The sequence below is a fragment of the Squalius cephalus genome (assembly GCF_949319135.1).
Source record: "Squalius cephalus genome assembly, chromosome: 13".
Taxonomy (NCBI): Eukaryota; Metazoa; Chordata; class Actinopteri; order Cypriniformes; family Leuciscidae; genus Squalius; species Squalius cephalus.
The window spans coordinates 3337369-3351405 of NC_137134.1; positions in this window are offsets into that span (position 1 = coordinate 3337369).

Genomic DNA, 14037 nt, shown 5'->3' on the forward strand with positions numbered 1-14037 from the left:
ATAAATTATCGGTTGCTTCCTTTAACATGAGAGTGAACGGATTTTTTAATAGATGCCAAAAATGTCGGTAGAAATTGGAAGTAAGGCCATCACAGCCGGGAGATTTATTTAAAGACAGGTTTTCTACAGCTCTGTCTAGTTCAAGAATAGTGATATCAGCTTCACATAACTCTACAAAATCATCATCAATACAGGGTATAAGATCATTAATATGGTTGAAAAAAGAGTCTGAATCAATCGCAGAGAAGGAAGACGAGTATAGCTTACTGTAAAAAGAAGTCAATTCCTTTTTGATCAAGGTTGGATCTGTACATAGTTGGTTTTGAATTAATAAAGTTTTAATTGAATTTCTCTCTTGCCGTCTTTTTTCTAATCGGCAGAAATAAGCTGTGCTTCTTTCACCATCTTCAATCCATTTAGCTCTGGATCTTATGTAGGCCCCTTCTGCTTTTTTGAGATAAATCTCATCAAGTTGTGTTTGTAGAGTTAGTAATTTCTGTTTATCATTATCATTTGGTAATGCCTTATTACAATGAATGTTTATTTCTTTAATTAAATTAAGTTCTGCTAGTTTGTTATTTTTGTGAAATGATTTCCCAAAATGAATGGAGAATTCTCGAAATTTGAATTTTAGAAACTCCCACTTTGAAACATAGGACATTATAGTGTTGTCAGTCATCACTTCAGTAATTAGAGATTTAATACCATCGCAATATGCTTGACAATTTAATAAAGATGAATTGAATTTCCAATAGCCCTTATTTCTGCAGCCGCCACCAGGAGGCTTAAAGGCCAACTTGATGACCGAGTGATCAGACAGAGGAGCTGCTGACATACAGCAGTCTGAGACAGAACATATCATTGAAGCCGAAATTAGCCAGAAGTCAATCCTGGATTTTAATGTATTATTCGGTTTGAACCAGGTGTATTGTCTAACACTGGGGTGTACAAGGCGCCAGGGGTCTACTAAGTTATGATTGCCACAGAAATTAGATAAGGCAGGGTTATGAGAGCTGTGTTGACACTTAGAGGGGTATCTATCCAGATGTTCATCATAAACCATATTGTAGTCTCCTCCCACAATTAAATTTGCAAGTGGGTAGGTGAGTTTTAGATTTTTAATATTGTCTGAAAGCTCTGCAAGTAATAATTTATTTTGAGCTGGGTTATTAAAGCCATAGATATTAGCAAGAATACAATACTGGTCATCAATATTTAGAACACAGATTAGCCAGTGACCATTGTTACTAAGTTTAGAGGCCACCAATTTGCCAGGAGAGTTACAAAACAGAATGGCCAGTCCAGCTGATTTCGTGGAGCCATGGTCAAAAATGATTTTATCCCCCCATTGGTTGGTCCAGAATTTTTCATCTTCCTGTTTTGAGTGTGTTTCTTGTAATAAAACAAAATTGGCTTTCTCGCCCTTACAAAACAAAAAAATAGATTTTCTCTTAGTAATGTCTCTTAAGCCTCTAGCATTCAAAGAAATACAAGAAAAATCAACATTCATTTTAAACAACTAGCAACCGCTAGTAAACAGTAACGAATTTAACTGACTGAAGAGAAATCAAAAATGAAAAAGACAGAAAGCCCGCAAAGATAAGTGTGGGCAATGTCCCTTCAATATCTTAGAAAATATAACTTAACTCAACCATCCAACCTTATTATCATAGGGGAAATAAAGACCCTATTTAGTGCTTGTGAATTTTAGGTTTTATCTATCAGTATACCTCAGGTGTTTTCATTAAGTGATTCTTTGTCCATCAATGTAACCGTCTCCTCCTCTGTAGTAAGCTCGTTTCCCAGCCGCCCGTGCTTGTTGTATCTTCGGCCACAGCGTTACTCGAGCCTCCCTGTCAGCCTTACAGAGGTCTTCGATAAAACCAATCCCCAGTTCTTTGCAGATGGAGGAATCCTTGGTCATCTTCCACAACGCATCTCGATGTAATCTCTGTGTGAACTGGACGATGACCTGCCTGGTCCTGTTCACCTCACGTCTTCCCAGTCGATGAGCCGAGTCCACGATGTGGTTGATGTTTGGAGCCCATGCAGGTGAGATTTTTATTAGCAAGTTAGCAACCATTTCTCGTGTGTTTTCTCCTTCACATTCCTTTATCCCTCGGATTCTAAGGTTCCAACGGCGCTTGTACCGTTCCAACTCCAGGACTCTTTCCATTAACATAGCGTTGTCTTTTTTAATCACTGACACCTCCCGCTCCGTGGTTTGTAGCTGAGTTTTGCAATCTTTGATCTCCGCCGCATTAAACTCCACTGCTTTAGCCATGCTAGCTAGCATAACTGAGTTCTGTTTTATTTGGGAGCCGAGGTCATCCACTTTATCAGTGAGATTTTTTATCGCTTCTAGGACGGCTTTCGTACCTTCATCTTTAGTCGAGTCCTTCATTTTGGTGGTTGGTTGGTTATGAATTGAATTTCCAATAGCCCTTATTTCTGCAGCCGCCACCAGGAGGCTTAAAGGCCTAAATTGTTTATTTAACTGGAGAGAATGGGTCTTTTCTTTTGAGGCTCTCAGTCGAAGTTTCCATCTTTGTCGCGTAGCTGTGTTGGGTAGCGGCCGTGTCTCGGTGGGCTGGAGACGGTTTCATGGCTCAATTCTTTCTCAACGATGAATTTCAAGAGAGTATAAAACTTGAAAGGTCTGTTGAAGGCAATTGGACGGTTAAGTTATTTAAAAATTGGGACAAGCAGACAGCGCTCAGAAGTTATGATGCACCTGGTCCGCCATCTTGCCGGAACCCCTAAAAATGAAACTTCCTCCATCCCAGTAAAACCAATGCAATTTTTTTTTTTTTTTGTATTTTGAGATCATTTTATTGAATTTATTAATATTTATGCAATATTTATGGTCTATTTTTGCCATTGAAATTAATAAAAAAAAATATATAAATATGTATTTTTTATTTATGCAGTATTTTAGTTTAATATAGAGTCTAGGCCTTCAAAAAAAAAAATGTTTGAAGCAGATTAGCACCATCTGGTGAGAGTATGGAGAGAAAGCGTAGAACCATGGTGTAACCACTAGATGGCATCTACAGTTCTCTATGGAGAGGCATGTGAATTCCCCAGCTGTTTATGGACACATTTACTTTTTTTTTTTTTTTTACAGAATTTGTAACAAAAAATGCAATTCATTCAATTATAACACTTTATGTAAAATAATATTACTTTTTTTTTTTGTTGTTGTTGTTGTTGTTGTTGTCAATTTCCAATTCATTTCCAATGGGGGTCATTTTTGACCGAAGACCACAAGTGTGACTATTTTTTTTACGACCACTTAGCATGCTCGAATCATGACCTCAATTTTTTGTCTGTGCACATACCTAATGCCGTCACAAGTCACAAGTTTCGTAACATTCCGATGAAGCTGTGATTTTTAAAAATTCAAAACAGATTTTTTGTAATCAAAATTTATTGGTGTTTATGTGTATAAAAGTGTGTGTGTGTGGGTGTGTCTTTTTTGTACTCTTGATGTTGTAGAGTCTGGCAACTCTCCATAGACACAGCTCAATCCGAGGGGCAGGATAAACGGCTGTCTTTCAAATTCCCTCTGCACGCAATAGGACAGCGCTTCAACCAACCAGAGTGTTTTCCCAATAGCGGAGCTAGTTGATAGATTCAACTTTTGCCATATCTGGGCGGCAAAACTACGAACACATCTTCCTTTTTTTAAGAATGACTTAAGTGCCGTTCTATGCTCTTTTCTCAAAGAAAAACCTAACTCCAAGTCCTCCAGAGTCGCGGACAAAGCCGATTCGAAAGATGTTCGCCAGCAGCAGCCGTCATTCTTTGTTTTCAAGTGGCAGGTAACCGCCACAACTCTGTCGTCATTATGTTAAGCCCGCCCCGCCTACTCTATACGCGACGTGATTGGCCTGACCCAATTTAGGTTTTTGCAGCTTGAAAGTCAATGGAGAGTTGCTAGACTGCCCTGGCTGCAAAATACATTTTGCTGCCGCTAGGGTGCGTCTAGATTTCTAGGCTACATTCTTTGTGCAAGGTTGCTCAGAATGACAGGGCCTGATAGCTCCTAATAGCGCCATTAGGGAGGGTCTTTGTCTTTCTCAGGTGTGAAAACCATACATAATGACGTGATCACGCCTCCTCGCATAAAGCTTTCTTACACAAAACACATCTTACAAATTTTAAATCAATATATTGTCTTATCTGAATGAGCAGTCAGGATGATTTTCACATAGATTTGAAGCAAATATTCTAGGCTACGTGATACAATTTTCAAAAGTCTTGTGAAGAAATTATCAGTATGGGTTTCATGGCCTTATTTTAGTGACAATTTTTTTTTGTATTTTCACAAACCACGCATAAATGTCATTATCTCAAAACTGCAAACTTTTACATACATGCTGCTGACATATTATTGTAGCAGAGTTTGTGCTAAATACAGTGTAATCAGACTTTAGCCAGGAAAATGTCACAAGTAACAGAAATAAGCACAAATGTCAGAGCATGTCAGAACACCTCCTGGGCCAGAAAAACCCTCAGACCCCAGAGGGTTAAAGATGTTTTATTCTTGTTTATGTAAAGATGTTTTTATCACACCAAGAGCAGAAGGATATTGGCAAAGATTGTACCCAAGCATGGAAACTAAGAAAACATGGAAAAATCTAAGAGCTTGGTGGAAAAGTCTTGATTTGAAAACTTTGATTACATTTTAAGATATAATTGTTTATTAAGTGAAATGAGACTGTGTAAAATTCGAATGGCAAGTGATACAATATTCAAGGTATGTAATAGGGAAGATGAAGGACTGATACATATTTTTTTTAAATGCATAGAGTTAAAATGTTTTATAAAAAAAATAAACGAAATGACAAGTAAATTGGGGGTAGAACAAATATGTATTAATGAAGAATGGGAAACAATGTTTTTATTTGGTTCTAAAGGTAATTTTAAAAATGTGTGTTTTTTAAATTTGATATTAACCGTTGCTAGATTTGTAACTTGGAGCAGAAGAAATATTGTCAAACAAAAGAAAACAAAAAATACCTGTGTGCAAACTTTTTAAGGTGAAGATGTATTTTATTTTAAATGTTTTGTTTGATTACTGTAACATGAATGAATAGAAAGATGTTTTTGTCAAAACCTTTGTACATGATAACCCATTTATTGAAATGACATGGTTTCGATTTAATGTATAAAATTATACAGAATGTGATTCAGACTGTTTTTAAAATGTATTAACATGTTTTAAATAAAATAAAAAAATAAATAAAAAATAAAAATAAATAAAAAAAGAACGCCCGATCTCGTCTGATCTCGGAAGCTAAGCAGGGTCGGGCCTGGTTAGTACTTGGATGGGAGACCGCCTGGGAATACCAGGTGCTGTAAGCTTTTTAGTTTACTTCACTAATGTTCTAACCTTTTAAATAGCCCGTTTTTGCAAAGGAAGCCACAGCAACGATTGATGTTGGAAAAGTACAAAATGGAGGAGCGGAGGACATTATAAGAGCTATTAAGGAAAAAATAGGAGTGGGGAAAATACTGGCGGTAAGACCAAAGCTGAACAAGCAATATGAAGTGACTTTTGAAAAGGAGGAGGACTGTATACTCTGTTGATTTTGATTTTACATACTTGTGTTGTACATCATTCAAAGCTGTTAAATGTCTTCTTTTATTTGTGTACACTCATAATAAAAACAAAATGTTGTGTTTTCCGTAAAACAAAGAAAATAAACATGATGCGCGTTCTGCCGTCTCTCTCAATGTGAAACTCATTCTGAAACGCGACAGAAAATGACCTGTAACTCAGCGAATGTTTGTCACACAGACTTAAAACGCATGTCTATACAACGCTTGGAATCTCTATTTTTAAAGTATGTAAATTATATAAAAAACAAATATTATATTTTTAAGTAATCCATACGAAAGCAGCGGCGTGTACAGTTTCTCAAACGCGTCCTAATTAACTATAATGTGACCACACCCACGCGCGCACGAGCGATTGACATGCAAATGATCCATGCGGAGAAACGCAGACCTGTAAACGCCCTCATCACCTCAAAACAAAGAAGCAGAGACTTCGTAACTTACTCCTCTCTGCTTTCATCGAGTTGGAAGTCTGTAAGCTGTGCTGTGCTGTGCACCTTGAATTTACCTCGGATTTACCTCAGAAGAACGCGATTTGAAGATGAGACGATTTTTAAGGTAAGACATGTTAAACTGGTCGTGCCAGATTAAAATGTATGTTCTGAAATGAGTTTGGAGTAAAAACATGAACTAAGCCTAATGTCATATATGTAGCCTACATGTATATATAGACAGAAACATGAAATGTGAACTAGAATGGTAGGCAACCTTTCAGTGCTTGAATACATGTTCGACACGAGGATGTTTTTATATTCTATAATAAAACACAGCATGGTAAAAGTAGGCTAATATATATATATATATATATATATATATACATGTATGTGTGTGTGTGTGTGTGTGTATTCTGTACATTTTAAAAAGCTATTTTAACCTGAAAAATCTAAAATGTATTCCCCAAATTGTGCAGCATAGTTTCTCTTGATATCAGCATGTTCACAGCTGTTTTGTTGTTGTTGTTGTTGTTTTTAGAGGAACAAGATGCCACTGAATAAGTCCTGCTGACTTCAACATTCACATAAGTCTCCATACATGAACATGCTAAAGTGAAAAATCAAACATCATGGAAATGAAAGGTATGTACTATGTTTCAGGAATGGCACAAAGGTGTGTGACAGTTCAAGTCTCTGTCTTTAGTTCAGTGTGTTAAATAATGTGTTTTTTTGTCATTTGTGTATCTTTGGATTATGTTGTGTTGTAAATAAATCCAAAAAATCAAAAAGCCATTCTTTTTTAAATCTCCTCATTCTTTGTGCAAGGTTGCTCAGAATGATAGGGCCTGATAGCTCCTAATAGGGCCGTTAGGGGAGGTTCTTTGTCTTTCTCAGGTGAGAAAAGCTTACATATTAATGAGCTCCCGCATAAAGCTTTTTCACACAAAACACGTCGTAAAAATTTTAAATCAATATATTGTCTTCTCTGAATGAGCAGTCAGGGTGATTTTCACATAGTTTTGAAGCAAATATTCTAGGCTACGTCATACAATTTTCAAAAGTCTTATGAAGAAATAATCAGTATGGGTTTCATGAGCTTATTTCAGTGACAATTGTTTTTTGTTTTTTCACAAACCACGCATAAATGTTATCTCAAAACTACAAACTTTTATATACTTGCTGCTGATATATTATTGTAGCAGAGTTTGTGCTGAATACAGTGTAATTAGACTTTAGCCATGAACATGTCACAAGTAACAGAAATAAGCACAAATGTCAGAGCATGTCAGAACACCTCCAGGGCCCAGAAAACAGCTCAGACCCCAGAGGGTTAAGAGACATGGAATGTTATTTAGAAGATATTTATTATAAAGAAACAGGGTTGAGTGATCATAAAATGCTTAAATGGAAAATTGATTTTAACAAAGAAAAAAGAGGGCCTGGTGTGTGGATTTTAAATTCAGAAATTTTGGGAAATGAAAATTATAGAAGGGGAATTGAAGAATTATTGGGAAGAGAGAAAGAAGATGGGATGTATTTAGAAGATAAAAGCATATGGGGGCAAAATGTTAAGTATGAAATAAAAAAGTACTCTATAAATTATAGTAAAAGGGTACAGAGAGCAAAAAGGGCAAAATAAATAGAAATAAGGAAAAATATTAGAGAAGAGACTAATAGAAGTGAAATACAGATAAAAAAGATAATATTGTTAGAGGAAGAACTTAAAAAGATTGAGGTAGGAAAATGTAAAGGAGCAATATTAACACTGTAAAACTTTTCACTGTAAATTTACTATATTTTTACAGCACTAGTACAGTAAACAGCATTTACAGTACTCCACTGTAATTACCAAATACAGTATACACCACCTACTTTTACAATATTAAACTTGTCTACAGCAATAAATTGTATTTTTACAAGGAATTCTGCTTTTATTGTTACATAATTAAAATATTACCCTTTAAAGTTTCATAAGAGTAGTCACACTAGGAAAAAGAAAACATTTTCTGGGTTTTAAAACATTTATTTTGGTTAAAAGCAAAGATCAGAAAATTGCCTTCTGTGAACATGTTGACAAAAAAATGTTTTTTAAACATAAAATGCAATTTTAACACTTAACACCAAACAGGTAACACTTAGCACTTAATTAAAGGGATAGTTCACCCAAAAATTTAAATTAGCCCATGATTTACTCACCCTCAAGCCATCCTAGGTCTATATGACATTCTTCTTTCAGATGAATACAATCCGAGTTATATTAAAAAATGTCCTGGCTCTTCCAAGCTTTATAATGGCAGTGAATTGCCGTTTCTGTTTTGAAGTCCATAAAAGTGCAAACGAAATCCCATTCAAAGTCTGCAAGTTTTCGCAGAAGTGAGGAAACCTGTAGGCTTACAGTGGTGTTCTTTTTTTGCACAACTTGGGCCAGTTTTCGCAGAAGTTATTTGTCCTTTCTTTGTTTTTGATCCACATTCAGGATTGATGTCAAGAAAGCATCTAAAAGGCAGAAAAGAAAGAAAAAAAAAACAATGAAATATTATGGACTGAGTTGTATTTTGACAGAGAGAGACAGCACAAAAGATGTGTAAATAGAAACCAGATATCGGGTTTAACAACTAGTTTGTTTGGATAAAACTGAACAACATGAAAAAAAAAAATGCAATGTTGGATGTTGTGATCAATAAATTATATTTTTTCTGCCCTGTTTAAAATACATCAACTCAATGTGTCTGTTTCTACTGTCATAATAAATACTACTAACTAAACTTTTGGAAGTGGGGTTGCTAGATTTAAAGTTTTATTCTACAACTTTTGTCTACTCATTAACTAGCTCATTAACAATATCATCCCCTCATCAGGTCCCATCAGAGTATCAGTGGAAAGGCAATCATAGACTCTCAGTTTATATAGAGCACACATTGCCAGAGTCCAGCCCAAACCTTTGTGACAGAAATAATTTAACTCAATTGCAAGCCTTGCCATGTTTATTGCTGTAACGATGCAGGTTGAAGCAGGGAAGAATGGAGGATCCAAATGCAGCAATAGTCTTTTATTTCAACAAACTCTAAACTTCCCAAATACAGACTCAGGGAACAGGACTCAGGACTCAGGATCAGAACAACCAACATACAAAGTTAACGACAGACAAGGAATAGACTGAAACACAGGGCTTAAATACACACAGGACTAACGACGAGACAAGGGACACCTGTGAACATTTAAACAAATGACAACATGGAACACATGGCAGGATCACATGACAAGAACAGGGATCACATGAAAGAGACAGAAACATGACAATGACAATAAAACAAAACCCAGAACGTGACAATTGCATATATGACTATAAAATGCATGTTTGCACCCAAAAATGAAAATTCTGTCATTATTACTCACCCTCAAGACATTCGTTCATCTTCGGAACACAAATGACGATATTTTTGATGAAATCTGAGAGGTTTCTGTCCCTCCATTGACAGCAAAGTCATTGCAACTGTCAAAGCCCAGAAAGGTGGTAAAAACATTGGTAAATAGTCCATATAACTACAGTGGTTCAACCTTAATATTATGAAGTGACGAGAATACTTTTTGTGCGCAAAAAAACAACAAAATAACAACACTGTTGAATAATCTCTTCTTTTCCATGTCATTCTCCTACACTGTAACACGTGTGTGTTATATTTGTGTTTATTTGGATCTAAATTAGTGTTTTTTGAGTACTTTTTTGTTATTTTGTTACTTGTCCTCCCAACAGCCTTGTTGTGTTGGAGGGATCGTTTCAGTTTTTTGTTTTTGAGAAATGGACGGAATAACGGCAACAGACATGGATTTGGCTAGAGGAACACGTCGGCAAACGGAAACCTGACTGGAAAAAAGACAAAGAGAAAAGGATGGCCCTGAAAAGAGACACAAAAGATCCTACAGCAAAGAAGCAACTGTGATAGTTGATTTGGCAGAGGTATAAGAAGGAAAAGCAGAGGACATAATACAAGCATTGAAAGACAAGACGGACGTGGCAAGCATACTAGCGGTAAGACCCAAAATGATGAAAGAATATGAAATTACATTCGAAAAGGAAGAAGATATTGATAAGCTGGATGAAGGATTGATGATTAAAGGAAAGATGTGTGAAATTAAAAAAGTTAAATAACAAAGAATTTGTTGTCTCTTTCATGCATCTGCCCGCATACCTGAATGACGGAGAGATTTTACAGAAGCTGGAGGGATCGGGGGTAACTCCCATCTCTCAGATAAGGCAGAGATTGTACAATGGCACACACATAGAGGATGGAACAAGGTTCCTGAAGGTGTGATTCCTGAAAGAAGTGGCCTCCTTACCCTACAGCACTAGAATCGAGACGGGAGAAGGTCCACAATACTTCAGGGTGATACATAGCCAGCAGGTGAGAACCTGCAGGTTGTGCATGAGCCATTGAGCCCTGAGCATATGATGAAGGACTGCCCAGACTTTAACCCCCTGGGGTCGGCGGTATCGCCGGCGATACCAGCTCACTTTTGTTCTTATTGACTCAAATAACTCCGTCGATTTTTGTTATACAGGCAAGTGTTATATATAATTTAAAACTGTTAAATGTCTTCTTTTATTTGTGTACACTCATAATAAAAACAAAATGTTTGAGATAGTGGGTGTGATATGTGAACTGGCAGACCTCTGTTTTGTTTTTTGGACATGGACAGATCAGGTCAAATTACCGGCTATGCATTTCATAAATCATTTAGAGGCTGATTTTTTTTTTTTTTTTTTATAGCCGGGGCATGTAAGGCCAAAAATGTCTTATTTTTGTATAGAAATCCTTATGTTCTCCTTAATCTAATACCTGAACACAATTTTGTATATGATACTCAGGACGGTGGGTCTCCGGGCTGCCCCTGTTCCTTAAGTCATGGACCTAAGAGATTCACCTTTTTGTTTTATTTCAACATGTTCCTTGTTCTATTGTTCTCTGTGTCAGACTGGTTTGCAGTCTGCTGGTTAGTGATATCGTTATTGGTTGATATTAAGGTTTTTTTTTCTTTTCTTTTTTCTTTCTTGTTAATGAGTATAATTTATGTTGCACCATGGATCTTATGTTATAATAGAATGGCCACTTATCCTATTCTAAAATATATTAAGATTGCTTATGACAAGTAGTGGGAGGACATTATATTATTCAACTTGGAATGTGAATGGCCTAGGATGTCCAATTAAAAGGAAGAAAATATTGGGACATCTGAAAACTAAAAAACAAGATGTAGTATTCTTGCAGGAAACACATTGTTGTCCACAAGAATCAGTTAAATTATGCAGGGACTGGGTAGGACATGTTTCCTTTAGTGCTGGGTCATCTAAAAGTCGAGGAGTAGCTATATTAATTAACAAAAGCCTACAATTCAGGCTCAGGAGGGAGGTTAAAGATGAGGAAGGCAGAATAATTATAATACTAGCAGAGATACATGGACATGCTCTGATACTCGCCAATATATATGCACACAATGTTGATCATCCTAATTTTTTCATAGACTTAGAAAATAAGTTGCATGATATTGGACAGTACCCCATAATTCTGGGAGGAGACTTCAATTTTGTCTTAGATCAATTCCTTGATAGAAGTAAACCAACATGAATGCCTGATTCTGCTTTACTGGTTAAGAGAATGTGTTCATCTATGGGCCTAATAGATGTGTGGAGGTTGAACCACCCAACGGACAGAGACTATACTTTTTATTCAGGAACAAAGTTTATTCAAGAATAGATTTTTTTCTAATTTCCAGCTCCTTGCTACCTGCGACACTATCCTGTTTAATTGATAGCATTCTGCTGACAGACCATGCTATGGTCAGACTACAAATGACTCCATATCAGGAAACAGAAAGATCACAGATGTGGCGTTTTAATTCATCTTTATTACAAGATGTAGGATTTAAGGAAGATCTTCGAGCCCAGATTAGGTTATATGTGGAGACCAATGTGCCCACAGCTCCCTCTGCCATAGTGGCTTGGGAGGCCATGAAGGCCTTTATAAGGGGATTTATTATTCAATACTCTTCTTATAAGAAAAAGGTCAATGCTGCTAAACTTACAGATCTAGAAAGGAGAATTAAGAACACTGAAGCTAAATTTAAAAGGAATATATCTGAACCTATTTTAAAAGAATTGACTCTGTTCAGGGCCAGGCAGACTATTTTTGAATCTGGGGATAAAGCAGGGAAATTTTTGGCTAGGTACATTAAACAAAAAAATTGCAAATCTTCGGTTGCAGCAGTGATGGCTGAGGATGGGAGCCTGGTAACCAAATCTAGGGAAATAAATGATGTATATAAGAAATTTTATATAAATCTTTACACATCTGAAAACAATGCCACAGACAAAGAGATAATGTAATTTCTTAATAAATTAAACCTTCCTAAGTTGAGTGTATCACAACAGGAGGACTTAGATTTACCTATTAGTTCACAGGAGATACTTGATGCAATTAAAGCCCTACCATCAGGTAAATCCCCAGGCCAAGACGGGTTTACAGCAGAATTTTTTAAATGCTATGCAGAAGACCTATTACCACTATTTGAAAATATGCTTGCAGAAGCATTTAAATAGGGCAAATTACCTTCCTCCTTAAACCAAGCAATTATCTCTCTTATACTTAAAAAAGAAAAGGACCCGACTGACTGTAAAAGCTATCGTCCAATAAGCTTAATATCTGTGGATTGTAGACTTTTATCTAAAATACTTGCAAATAGATTGGATAAAACACTTGGGTCACTTATCCACCCTGATCAAGTGGGCTTTATTAGACGGAGAAATTCTTCTGATAATGTGAGACGCCTTATAAATATTATGTGGTCGGTGCGGGACTCCAACGATCCAACAGCAGCTATCTCACTCGACGCTGAGAAAGCGTTTGATAGGCTAGAATGGAGGTATATGTTTCATACGCTTAAAACATTCGGTTTTGGTCAAACTTTTCTCAGATGGATAGAGATTCTTTACAAAGACCCACAGGCCGCAGTGAGAACAAATGGTTTGATTTCCTCTTATTTCACACTTCATAGAGGCACCCGGCAGGGCTCTGCATTATCGCCAGGGCTTTTCTGTCTAGCTCTTGAGCCTCTTCCGGCAGCTATTCGCAAGAATCAGAATATTCAGGGAGTTAAAATTAATGAGTCTACACATAAGCTTCTGCTTTACGCGGACGACATCTTGTGGCTTGCTTCGGACCCAGCCAAATCAGTCCCAGCATTATGGGACGTTATTGAATCGTTCTCCAAGATATCAGGGTATAAAGTCAACTGGTCCAAGTCAGAGGCCCTTCCATTGACTTTATACTGTCCAAGAACTTTATTTCAGGCGGGGCTGTTTCAGTGGCCTAGTGAAGGCATAAAATATCTTGGTATTCTCTTCCCTCACCAAATTGATAAAATAATCGAAAAGAATTTGAATCCACTCTTTAATAAAATTTCATTAGATACAGATAGATGGTCACCACTATTTTTATCATTATGGGGAAAGGTCAATGTCCTGAAGATGAATTGTATCCCGAGGTTGAATTATTTGCTGCAATGCCTGCCTATTACAATACCCCAAAAATACTTTAAAAGATTCGACCAAATTTGCAAAAAGTTCTTATGGAATGGTAATCGCACAAGGATAAAATTAGAAAGGCTACAGGTGCCAATCAATAAGGGTGGCATGGGCCTCCCCAAACTAGCCCTGTATCATTATGCCTTCTGCTTGAGACATATAGCTCAGTGGACACTGCCACCTGAGAGAGCTCCTCCCTGGTTTGAGATTGAACAGAGATTATTCTCACCACTTTCCCCTATAAATGCTTTATCTAGCAATATACCCTCCAAATTAAAAGCTCACCCTATCATATCTAACCTCTGTAATGTGTGGAAGAAGTTTTCTAAAGCTTTTAATATTAATGTTTATCTTAATTCTGAATCCTGTATTTGGAATAATCCAACTGTGAGGAAATCA